A 12,814-nucleotide genomic window follows, 5' to 3' on the forward strand; every position below is an offset into this window, starting at 1 on the left:
ATATTACCTCTAACAGTTCTATCATTGTGTATTCAGTGCAACCTGTATTTTTAGAACCAAATCAAAGACTAAGCTGACTCCTAATTCCCCTGAGTCAAGCTCCCTGCTATTGCCTGGTCCCAATCCAGCTTCAAAGATCATCAAAACACTGGGAAGACACCTTAGGGTCATTTTCTCACACATTGATCTTCTATTTCTAAATATGAGTATTTTTTTCACTCATGTACTTCCTCCAAGTCCTAATACTCAGGATGTCATTAAGATCCAACTTTAGTATATCTCTGAAGGAAACATAATATTATTTCCTTGTATTTGTGTAGTCATTGCTTACATGATATTGAGAAATTTCTCTCAAAACCTTAAGTAAATAATCAAGAAAAATATCTGTTCACAACACAGTTAAACTTCACTTGACCTAACCAATAGATTTTTGTGCTGAAACATATTCTAGGATTGGTTTTACGCAGCCTGATTCTCTGTGCTTGACAATGTTTAGGTTGTTTTCCTGGCTATCAGAGAAAGGATAAATTTTATTTTCATTTAACTAGTGTTAAACTTACTAGACTTTTTCTGTCCATTATACTGCTAGCACAAAACTGCTTTTCATATAAAAGATGCTTTTCATCTACTAGCTAAAGTGAAGTCAAACCAATGGCTTAGTCTGCAGGGAGTGGTCCTGTTAACCTTAAAGTGGCCAGTTTGAATCTAGGAGTAGCTCTGAGGGAAAATGATGGTTAGTCTCTTCTCTGTTATTTACAGCCTCTTGAAAACCTGCTAGAGGGTCAGCTATGAGTCAGTTTCAGTAATAGTTCAATGAGTGAATGAACTAAAATGATGGAAATTGTATACTAATTATTCCTATATGTTGCTAAAGATCATCCAAAATGGACTAGAACATTACATGGACAGGAAACTGCCAGAAGTTCAAGTGAGGTTTAGAAGAGGCCATGCCACCAAGAATGTTAACACTGATGTCAGATGGATCCTGGCTGAAGGTAGAGCATCCCAGAAGAATGTCTATCAGTGTTTCAGTTATTATGCAAAGGCATTTGACTGCATGAATCATAACAAACTATGGTTAACATTTAGAAGAATGGATATCCCAGAACACTTAATTATGCTTATGAAAACCTATTCCTAGACCAAAAAGTTTCTATCCAAATGGAGCAAGGGTACACTGCATGGTCCTTTCTCCATGCATATTTAATCTGTATGTTGAGCAAATAATTCAAGAAGCTGGACTCTATGAAAAGAATTTTAGCTTCAGGATTGGAGGAAGACTCATCAAAAATCTATGTTATGCAGATGACAAAATCTTGCTTGCTAAAAGTGAAGAGAACTTGAAGTGTTTGCTGCATAAGATCAAGTATTATAGCATGTATTATATCTCAACATCAAGAAAACATAGGCCCTCACCACCAGGTCATAATAAGAGATAGAAAAGGATTGAAATTGTCAATTATTTTGCTTCATGTAGATCAACAATCAGCACCTCTGGTCCATCAATCAGCAGTCAGGAGATTAGGAGACATATTACATTGGGAAAATCTATTGTCAGGGACCTCTCAAAATTACCGACAAGCAATGATTTCAGTTTAAGACTAATGTAAGCCTGATTTAGGTTATGGTCTTTTCAATTATTTGCTTTGCATCTGAGAACTAGACAATATATAAGGATGACATAAAAAGAATTAATGACAATTGGAAAAGAGAACTGAGTATCCCGTGGATGGCCAAACAAACAAACAGATGTCTCTTTAAGAAGTGCAGCCAGTATGTTCCCAGAAGGCAAAGATGGCAAAGCTACATCTGTTGTTCTTTGGACATATTTCTAGGAGAGGTTTTCCTTGGAGAGATGCATCATGATTAGAAAAGGAGAGAGTCAGCAAAAGAGAGGAAGATTCTCAATGAAATGGGTTGACACAATGACTATAGCAATGGACTCGATTACATCATAGACGAAGAGGGTGCAAAGGGTAGGACAAGATTCATAGGGCCACTGAGAATCTTACTCAGCAGTACCTAACAACAACATGTACATGTACCTCAAACAAAACTCATTTAGCCAACATGGAATGACTCCTAGAAAAGAGCTTCTGAGTGAGAAACAATGGTTTGTTGATCTCTATCTCTGCAGTACAAATGGAGAAATATATATACATATTTATCTCACATAAGCATAGATTGTAAAGTTCTGACAAAATTAACATTTCAGATGATAGTCAATTCAATTTCACTAGAAATCACTATATTGTCAATGACTTTATATTGCATCTCCTATGCATTAATATTGCTGTACAGGCATTTCCTGGGTTACAAGACCCATTCCTAAGTATATCTTTTAGTCAAATCTGAAGGTAAATTGGAACAGGTGTATATAGCTCCTTTTTAAATTTATTTTGTGGATGTGTGTATATAGTTCTTACTAGTCTTACTTTTACTCACCACCATAGGGTTCAGAATTAACTAAAAAGTGACCCTCCAACAGGTTTTCACAGACAGTAAAATCACAGAAGATGATTGCCCATCTTTCTCCCTTGGAGCAGCTGGCAGATCTGAACTGTCTACTTTTGGGTTGGCAGTCCAGCTATTTATCCACTAAGTCACCAGGCCACACTTTGCCCTCACTGCTCTGGAAGACATTCTTACTTATAGTGACCTTCCACCCAGTTTCCAACACTATAAATCTTTGTGGGACGAGACTGACCCATCTTTCTCTCAAGAAACAGTTAATGAGTTCAAATCAACAAGCTTTCTGTCAGAAGCTGAAAGCTTCATTGACTTCATCACCAGAGATCCTTACAGCCGCCTTAAGACATGAATATGCGTAATGGCTATTGTTGTCGTGTATCGAGTTGCAACCAACCCATAGCTGACTTCTAGGACAGGTTTTCAGAGATCATAAATCACAAGGGAGAAGATTGTCCATCTTTCTCCTCAGAGCAGTTGGTGGAACTGAAACGCTTATCTGAAAGTTGACAGCACAATTCTGTGTCACTAGCTCGTTTACTTCCACTAAGCCACCAGCTTTTTCACTTGGCGTATCTTCCTTTTGTCTCGGCTTTTGACTCTCTAATGCAATTCTTATACTCTATTATGATATCCATTTTGGGTTTTCCTTTCTCCGCTGTCTCTGTAACGACCTTTTGCTATCTTCATGGATGATATCCTTGATGTCATTGCACAGTTCCACTGGTCTTTCATCATTGATGTTCAAAGCCTCAAACCTATTCTTGAGATGATTCTTAAACTCCACTGAGAAGGACTCAAGGTCGTATTTCATTCCTGTGGACTAGTTTTCATTTTCTTCAACTTCAGTTTGAACTTGCACATGAGTAACTGATGGTGTGTTCCATAATCAGCACCTGGTCTGGTTTTGACTGCTAATATTGTGCTTACCCAATGATTCTTTCTGCAGATAGACTCACTCTGGTTCCTGTGCAGTCCATCAGGTGAGGTCCATATGTAAAGTCACCTTTTACATTTTAACAGGATATTTTCTGTTAATAAATCATTGAGCACACACACAATACAATCATTTTATCTCCAGCCTCATACCTGTCCCAAGTCCATACTTTCCTATCATTCCTTCCTCATTGTTTCCAACTTTTGCATTCCAGTCACCAACAATTACTAAAGCATCTTGATTTCATATTTGGTCAATTTCCAACTACAAAAGTTGGTCAAAAGCCTCAATCTCTTCCTCTTTGGCTTTTGTTATGGTTGCATGTATTTGAATAATAGTCATATTAACAAGTCTTCCTTGTATGGGTATGGATAGTATCCTATCACTCACAACATTGTACTTCAGGAGAGATCTTGAAATTGTCTTTTTAAAATATGAATGTGATACATTCTCTAGTCTTTCATAGTCTGATTCCTAGTGATCTATACCACTCCATCTCAGCTCACTGAAGACTAGAATGTCAATTTTCCTGCATTCTATTTCCTTTTTACAACTTCCAGTTTTCCCACATTCATACTTTGTACATTCCAAGTTCCACTTGTTAGTGGTAGTTTGCAGCTGTTTCTCCTGATTTTTTTAGTGACTTCCCATCTGGGCTCTACCTCTAATATTATAACTACCCACATTGTTCTGTTGTTCATCGGGTTTTTGAAGATCCATTGATTTGGAAGTGGATGACCAATCCTTTTCCTAGTCTGTATTAATCTAGAATGTTATTTACAACCTGCCTACCATGTGTGACCCTTCTGGTACTTGAAACAGCAGTAGCACAGCTTCCAGTATTACAATGTCTCACAAATTGCAGCAGTCTGTCAGCAGACTGACAGACAAGTGTACTAAAACGAACAAGTAGTAAACACACCAGCCTGTACTTACCCAAGATATAAAGTAATTGGTATCATGCATGTCACTCCCCAATAAAATCAATTGACAGATGGATGTGGAACCTCTAACAGCAAACCATAAAAATAGTCAAGCATACAAACATGACAGAAGAAGAATTGATGCCTTTAAGTTGTAGTGTCGGAGAAAAGTATCCCATGAACTGCTAAAAGAACAAACAGATACGTCTTGGAGAAGGGTAGCCAGGGTGCTCTTTGGCAGCAAAGATAGCAAAGCTTGACCTCTCACACTTTGGACATGTAGTTAAGAGAGGCTATTCCTTGGAAAGGGACATTATGCTTGGAAAGATGGTGAGTCAATGAAGTAGAAAAAGAAACCCCCAACAAGATGGATTGATACAGTGACTGTAGCAATGGGCTCAAATGTCAGAGATGATGAGGATGGCACAAGATAGGACTCCTAGGATTCAGGTCTGTTGTTTATATGTCATTATGAATTATGCCTGACACACAGCATCTAACAACAACAAGCAACCAGAGCTCTCTAACACACAAAGATATGCCTGAAATCATTAAACACAGACAGCCTATTGGGCAAATTCCTCATTAACTTGACATTTTAAATTCCAAAATATTCTTCTTTTTTAAAAAAATTTTATTATTTTTGTGTGAGTGTACCGTCAAATCAGATCTGACTGGTACAGGAGGAGATTGTCCCTCCTTCCCCGGCAGAGCACCTGGTGGATTTGAACCGAACACCTCTGGGATTGTAGTTGCAGCTCCTTACCACTAGGCCACCAGAGCTCCCCTTAAATTCCAAAATATTCTTAAGCGTAGGAAAACCTCAGCTTTTCTTTGGTGATAGTTATCAGTACTTCTTTTAGAGTATGATATTCTATAAGTAACCACTTCCTCTTTATTTCTAAAATCCATGTTTTATACAGCATCTTAAGCTTGCATAAAAATAATCAGAAACATTAATTATGTATTGAAAGAGCTCTGGTGGCCTGGTGAGTGAGGAGTTCCACTGCCAAAGGCAGGCCATTCAGATCTACCAGCTGCTCCAAGGGAGAAAGACGGGCAATATCCTTGTGTGTGATTTACAGCCTCTGAAAATTTTCTAGATAGTAGCTATGAATCTGCTCTAACTCCAGGTATATAATAAGAACAACAACCAATATTATACTTTTGTGCTTTCCTTGAACCTGGTGTCTATTATCACCTGTAGACAAACATGTGATTGAAACAGGAGAAGGCTGGTTTTATTACAGTATGTCTTCAGTAGTACACAAACACCCAACAACTTCTAGCAATAAAATTAATGACACTTATTAACATGACAACCTGTATTTGAAGAACCTATAAAGTACTTGTCTTAAATTATACTATGTAGGAGGGAGACTATAAAAAGAAGTATAATGATACATTGTTTCAAAATTCAAAAATGGCTTCTTTAAGAAACAATTCAAATACTAAGTATTTGTAAGGTTTTCCAGTTGCTTTTAAGTTTATCATTAGTTTCCAAAATCTCTGAGGCTGAGTCTGTTTCATGTATAGAAAGTGTACCCATCAGAAAAATAATGACCTAAGAGTGAATTTGGTTCACTGTCAGCCATCATTACTAAATGGGACTTGATAACTGGTTCCAGTGTAACTCTGAACCCATGTTAGGTGAATCTGTACATCAATAAGCACTTATTTATACAAGATTACCTCTAAATATGATGTTTGGAAGCAGGAGTGGCATCTACTTCCTAAACAACACACCTCCAGACTCTATGAACTTTGATAAATGAGAGTAGCTAGAGGAAAGGCTTCAGGCCTTTTGTGCATTGGGTTGCTATAAGTCGTTCTCAACTTGGCACCAGTCAACAACAACAACAACATAATGTAGGCTACAAATACAAGTTCTCTGAGCCAATAATTGCCTAGATACAATGAGATTTTGACTCACCTACTGGGGACATATTAGTAGGCGCCAATCCTTCCTAGAAGAACATTGCATTTGGTAAAGTTGAGGGTCAATGAAAAAGAGGATGATGTCCTCAGTGCTAGAGAGCATAATGGTAGCTGTAACAATGGACTCAAACATAGCAACCAGTGTGAAGATGGTAGAGGACAAGCCAGTGTTTCAATCTGTTGTACACTGAGTCATACTATGTGTCAGAATCCAATTTGTCAACACCTAGGAACAACAGAGAGATGTAGGTAAAACTACAAGAAAGAGGAGGGGAAAGGGCCAGTTTATGGCTAACAGGAAACTAAATGTTAAGTACAAAAAGCACCCAAAAGACACCAGAGTAAGGTCTTGTTGCAAGGTCTTACTTATTCTTAGGCTTCTCTCCAATTTCTATGTGTTAAAGGGTTCTAACCTTTCTCTAACCTCTGTGTTAAGGAATCCTGGTGGCAGAGTAGCTAAGCACTTGTGCTAACCGAAAGGTTGGTGGGTCAAGCTCATTAGCTTTTTCATGAGTGAAATGCATACCAGCTTCTGTAAACAGCCTAGTGCACCCTTTGGAGAAAGTCGACTGTGTTGTTGAAGTGTCTACTGCTTCATTTTGAGCATACTTGTATATGCCAAAACATTCAGTCAGCATTGATAGATATGACCCTTTTATCTTCACCTTTCTTTCATGCACTTGGAATTTAGGTCCAAGAATTCTTGTTGTTAGCTGATTTTCAACTCACAGCAACCCCATGAGACAGAGTACAACTGCTCCGTTAGTTTTTCTAAGTTGTCATTTTTATGGTAGCAGGTTGCCAAGTCTTTCTCTCCAGGGATAACAAATTTATTACACAGATGCTCCTCTTTTCCCATGGCAGACGTGGAAATCCTTCCCAAAACCAGCCTGCCAGCAGTCACCACCCATTGCTAGCATTGGTTAACCAGAGGAACGCTGCCTGCCAGATTTCACTAGACGGTTCCTGCCAGGAATCAGGGATGTACCCCCAACACTTAGCAGAAAGCTTGGCACATGAGAAATTTCCAATAAAAATGAGCATAGGCAATTAATTAATAACTTACTAAGTGATGCAATTATGCTCTTGTCTGGGCAGGAACCATTTCTTTTCTTATGGAGCACTGCATTTTTCTACTCCTCAAGACCAAAGAGGAAAACTGGTGGGATAGATTCACAGGCCTGTGGTGTGTGAGCAGAATGCTAAGGAGGGCACACTGTGGAATACAGGAGACTGGAGAGGAATCAAGAAGCAAGAGCCCAGACAATAAAGGTTCTGACAGGAAAGAGTGAGATTGGTGACATCAAGATCAAATTAACTAGTTTGCATTTCAGAGTCAGGCTGCTGCCCCATCTATAGCTGCTTTTTCTAAAATGATGGAATAAAGCTTCTATACAGGAACATATAGTAAACATTTTTACATTTAAGGGACAGTAATGAAATATACATCCATAAACCCATTACTCAAGAAATAGATTACTACCAACAGGATAGGACAAGGTTCAGGGTTCATAGGGTCAATGTAAGTCATACTCGACTCCACAGCATCTAACAACATCCTGAGAAGCCACTCTAATGCCTCGTTCTGTCTTAAGCTCCTTATTTCTCCCCCTCCCCCAGAAGTTGTCAGTATCCTGAATATTTTTATTATCATTCTCTAGTTTTATTTTTACAACCTATGTGCCCCCAGGGAGCTCTGGTGCTTAGTGTTAAGGAGTTACACTAGCAACTCAAAGTCTCATGGTTCTAATCCACCGGCTCCTCCATCAGAGAAAGTTGGGCAATATCCTCCTATTCTATTTACTGCCTCTGAAAACCCAGTGGAGGGTCAGCTATGAATTAGTTGCAACCCATTGGTAAATAACAACAACATGTGTATCTATGTTTGAATATTTAAATCTGAAACAAGTTTATGTCTCTTCATTTATAGTAATGTCTATTCATTGCTCCATTTGCTCAAATGATCATGTTTATATGTGCAGAGGTGCTGATTTCCTGTTCACTGCTGTGCTGTATACGATTGCAGTTATTTAATATAACTGAATCAGTTCTGGCCCAGAGTAATTCTAAAGCAGAACAGAACAAGTCACTGCCTAGTCTTGTACCCTCCTCACAAATGCTGATGGATTTGTTCTCATTATTGGAGCCACGGGTCAATTCCCTTTGTTGGAAATATTCTTCCACACTGGCCTTTTGCTTTCCCAAGCATGATAACCCTCTCTAGATATCTAGCTCTCCAGAGGAGGAAATATCCTTATCCTTGCAAGGGGAATTCTGGTGGCACCTCTTCCAAGGCAGATTTATTTGTTCCTTTGACAGTCCATGGTATACCAAATACTCTGCCAGAACCACAATTCAGTTCTCCTTATTTGTCGTCTTTCTTCAGTCTTCCGTATTTATTGTCCAGCTTGCATATGAAGTGACCAGAAATACCCTGACTGAGTCGGGCACACATTAGTTCTACAAGTGCCATCCTCACTCTTTAGCACATTCAAGAGGTCTTTTGCAGCATATTTTCTCAGTGCAATCCCTTATTTGATTTCTTGGCTACTGTTTTATAGACACTGATTGTTAATCCAAGTAAAATGAAACGTTATGTACTATTACATTACTATTTCTTACTTATTTATCCATCTTGCTTCTTATGAGTATTAATTTTTCTAGGTGTTTTTTTTTTCATTTTTGTTATGAACAGTGCAATTGTAAAATGTACATCCTAGTGCACAAAAACAGAAGTTTCCAAAGGCAGAGAGCTGCAAATATAGAACTAAAAAACTCAAACTCTTTGTCATCAAGGCAGTTTTGACGCACAGTAACTCTCCATCAGGGTTGCGGGATGTTGGGGAAGAAGTAAGGTTCTCTGGCCAGGACAGATCACCCAAGCTCCAGATAAGTGCAAACCTCCCAAAAGCCATTAATACAGGGTAGAGAATACTCCCCTGTGTTTGGCTGTACTGGCTTGAGAAAGCTCGCCACCTGGGAAGATGGCTGCCATGTCTGTTGAGCTGGGAGTGGTCCACACAAGGCTGAGGTTCTCCTAACCAATCCACATGTCCCACATCTCTAAGCCCACCCTATCCTGTTTTCCTGTGTATATAAGTGCAGTGCTTATCCCAATAAAACTAAGCTGGATTGAACTCTCTGATCCTCTCCTGGAGTGGTGTATCTTTGTTGTGCTTACTCCTATCAGGGTGTCACTGTTAAGTTGCCGGTGAACAGACACCGACACATAAGGTTTCCAAGGCTGTAAATCCTTATAGGTGGGAACTGCTCATCATTCTCCCAAGGAGCCATGGGTATATTCAAACCACAGAAGCACAGATCCTTTTGGTTAGCAGCACAACACACTGTACACTATGCTGCCAAAGATCCCTGGAAATGTATAGTTGTCATGTCATTAGGTGCCTGCATGTCAACTGCAGCTCAAAGGGATCTTATGAACAACAGATCAGAAGCCTGCCATCCTCCACCTCTCTGATATGCTTGAGCCCATTGTTAGAGTCACAAAGCCAATACATCTTGTTTAAGGTCTTGCTCTCTTTCTCTGACTCTCCAACTCACCCAGAATGATGGCTTTTTCAAGGACTGACCCTAAAATCATGCTTAAGGATGTGAGACAAAGTTTCACCATCCATGCCTCTAAGGAGTTCCCTAGTTGCACTTTCTCCAAAATCGACTTGCTTATTCTTTGGCAATCTATGGAATATTCAGGCTAGTGGTAGTGTTAGCTGCCTGAAAGTTATTTCTTACTTATCGTGATCTTATGTTTAACAGCACAAGTAGGCAAGGGAGGTCCCCACAGGAAGCAGCAATTATCCTAAAGTGATCAAGCAAGACTAAAGATGTAATTTATTCAATGCTTATCTGCCCTTTCAAACACTAGTGCATTGAAATGAAAGAATTGCTGTTACAACTATCACCTGAGTATGGTGCATTTACTTTATAGAAAAATCAAACTAAAATAAAATATATCTCTGCTTTTCATGAAGGAGCTCTAGGGCCTTGCTCTGTTGGATGCCACTGAGTTGAGTATCATTGTAACACTATGAACATCAGAGCTAAAGCTTATCATATCCTGTGCCATCCTCATATCTCAGATACACTTTACACCATTGCTGCAGTCACCATATCAATCCGTCTCATTGGAGAGCTTTCTCTCTTTTGCTGACCTACCTTTCAAAGCATGATACCCTTTCCAAGAAATTGCTTCTCCTAAGAGAAGAATATCAATAACCTTTATTATACAGATGACACAACTTGCTTGAAGAATGTGAAAAGGACTAGAAGCGCTTGCTAGAGAGTGTTAAACACTGCAGCCTTTAGTATGGATTGCATCTCCATGTTTAAAAATTTTAAAAACAGGAGGGAAACCGGAGGCCGGAGGGAGGGCTGGGGGAAGGGACCCGGGGCCTAAAACAACTGCTGACTAATCAGCAAGTGGCGGGGGAGGGGGCGTCCCGGTGGCAGGCTGGGGTCACTGCCTGTGTGTGTGCACGGATTAAGCTGGGGTGCCTGGGCCTCTGTAGGGAGTTAGAAGCCCGACTGCCAACTGGGGCCCCAATCGGCCTTCCGGGGGTAGGGGGCCGCGCTCCGCATAAGGGAAACTGAGGCTCAAGGAAGTTCAGTATTTTGCCCAAAGTTACGAAGCAGAGTCGAACCCAGACCCGGGGTCCTTCTTTTTACCACCACCCAGAAGAATCTTCCCTGACTTGTCTTCCCACTCTGTGCTGACTTCCCAGTAAGATGAGGAAGGAGAAGCTCAGAGGTTGGGAAACTTGCCCAGGGACACCCAGCCGAAGGAGGCCGAAGAGAGCCTGAAACCTCCTGGGAAAGTGGGCTGGGGTACAGCGCCAGGACTGCTCTCACCATGCATGCCCAGAGCCGCCCTGGCCCGCTGCCCCCAGCCCTGCCCTCTCATGTCCTCCACTCTGATGCTTCTGATGAGTGGTCTCTGGCTGATGGGGGCCGGCCCCAGCCTGACCCTGGCCCCAGAGCTGCTACTGGAACCTGGCAGGCGCACAGGCTGTTAACCCACGCCCTGGGCCACGTGACCCTGCCCAGCCTGCTCCTGAGCCTGCTGCTCCTGGGCACACTGGGCTGGCAGCAGGAGCAGCAGCTGGGCACCCTGCGGTTCTTGCATGTGTCGGCCCTGCTCACCCTGGCCGCTGGGCTGCTGGCTGTGCTGCTGGCGGGCCTCGGGGTGCCCGGTGTGGCCGGCGGCTGCGGATACATGCCCATCCACCTGGGCATGCTGGCAAGGCTGAGCCAACACCCTGGACGGCCCCGAGGGGCACTGCCACAGTGGCTGTTGCCATGGCTGCTCTTGTGCCTGACCCCGCTGCTGAGCTCCGAGCCCCCCTTCCTTCAGCTTCTCTGCGGCCTTCTGGCCGGCCTGGTCTATGCAGTAGGGGCCTTCCACTGGCTCGAGATGTCAGAGCGGCGGCTGCAGGCCCTGCAGGAGGGTGCCATGTGCAGGACTCTGGCAAGGAGCTGGCCACTGAGGCTCCTTCCTGCCCCAGGCAGCTTGGCTGAGCTGCCTGTCACCCATCCTCCTGGTGCGAGGGCTCCTGGACCTCCTCACGCGACCTCCGCTAGCCTCTGGCCCTACAGTGATGTAGCAGTCCCGCTTCTGCCCAATCTGGGGACTGTGCAGCCCACCTGGGAGGGCTTTTCAGAGGCCAGGCCTAGCTTCCCCCTTGACCCCCAACTGTGGATGTCGCTGGATGAGCAGATGCTGCAGGCGGGGCTCCAGGCTCCCCTCCTGGAGGGGACAGCCCAGGGGCCTGAGAATCCACTGTGGCTGTCTAAGTCCTCAGTCTCCTCTTTGAGGCTGCAGCAGCTGGAACGCATGGGTTTCCCCACAGAGCAGGCAGTGGTGGCGCTGGCAGCCACAGGCCGCGTGGAAGGGGCCGTGTCACTGCTGGTTGGCGGGCAGGTGGGGGCTGAGGCCCTGGTCACAGAGGGGAAGGGCCAGCCTTCCCACCCCGAGGGCCACGGCCCCCCTCGCTCAGGCAGAGGGCAGGGAGGATCTGCCTGTGACACAAGGCCTGACCCTGCACACTGACCCTGACCCCTGCTCTTGTGGACCACCACATCCTGACACTTGAGAAGAATAAAAACCAGATATTTTTCAAAAAAAAAAAAAATTTTAAAACAACAAAAATCCTTGCCACTAGACTGATAGGCAGCATCATAATAGATGGAGAAAAGATTGAAACTGTCAAAAATTTAATCTTCCTTGAATCCACAATCAATACACTTGGTACTAACGGTCAGAAGATCAGGAGACATATTTCATTGGTAAAGTCTGTAGTCAGGTACCGCTTCAAATTATTGAGGACAATGATGTCAGTTTGAGGACTAAGATGTACCTGATTCAGGCTATGGTCTTTTCAGTCATGTGTTATGCTTCTAAGAGTTGGACAATTAATAAGGATGATGGAAGAAAAATTGATGTCTTTGAGCTATGGTATTGGAGAAGAGTGTTGAATATCCCATATACTGTTAAAGGAACAAACAGTTGTATCATGGAGAAAGGACAGTCAGA

At 42.4% G+C, this 12,814-nt stretch overlaps 1 pseudogene; it reads left to right on the forward strand.

Moving 5' to 3' along the window:
- The first annotated feature begins 11,134 nt into the window (after positions 1–11,134).
- Positions 11,135–12,331, forward strand: LOC102843986 (annotated as a pseudogene).
- The last annotated feature ends 483 nt before the right edge of the window (positions 12,332–12,814 follow it).

This window comes from Elephantulus edwardii, unplaced genomic scaffold (genome assembly GCF_000299155.1).
Source record: "Elephantulus edwardii isolate Elephantulus edwardi_28Jun2011 unplaced genomic scaffold, EleEdw1.0 scaffold00007, whole genome shotgun sequence".
Lineage (NCBI taxonomy): Eukaryota > Metazoa > Chordata > Mammalia > Macroscelidea > Macroscelididae > Elephantulus > Elephantulus edwardii.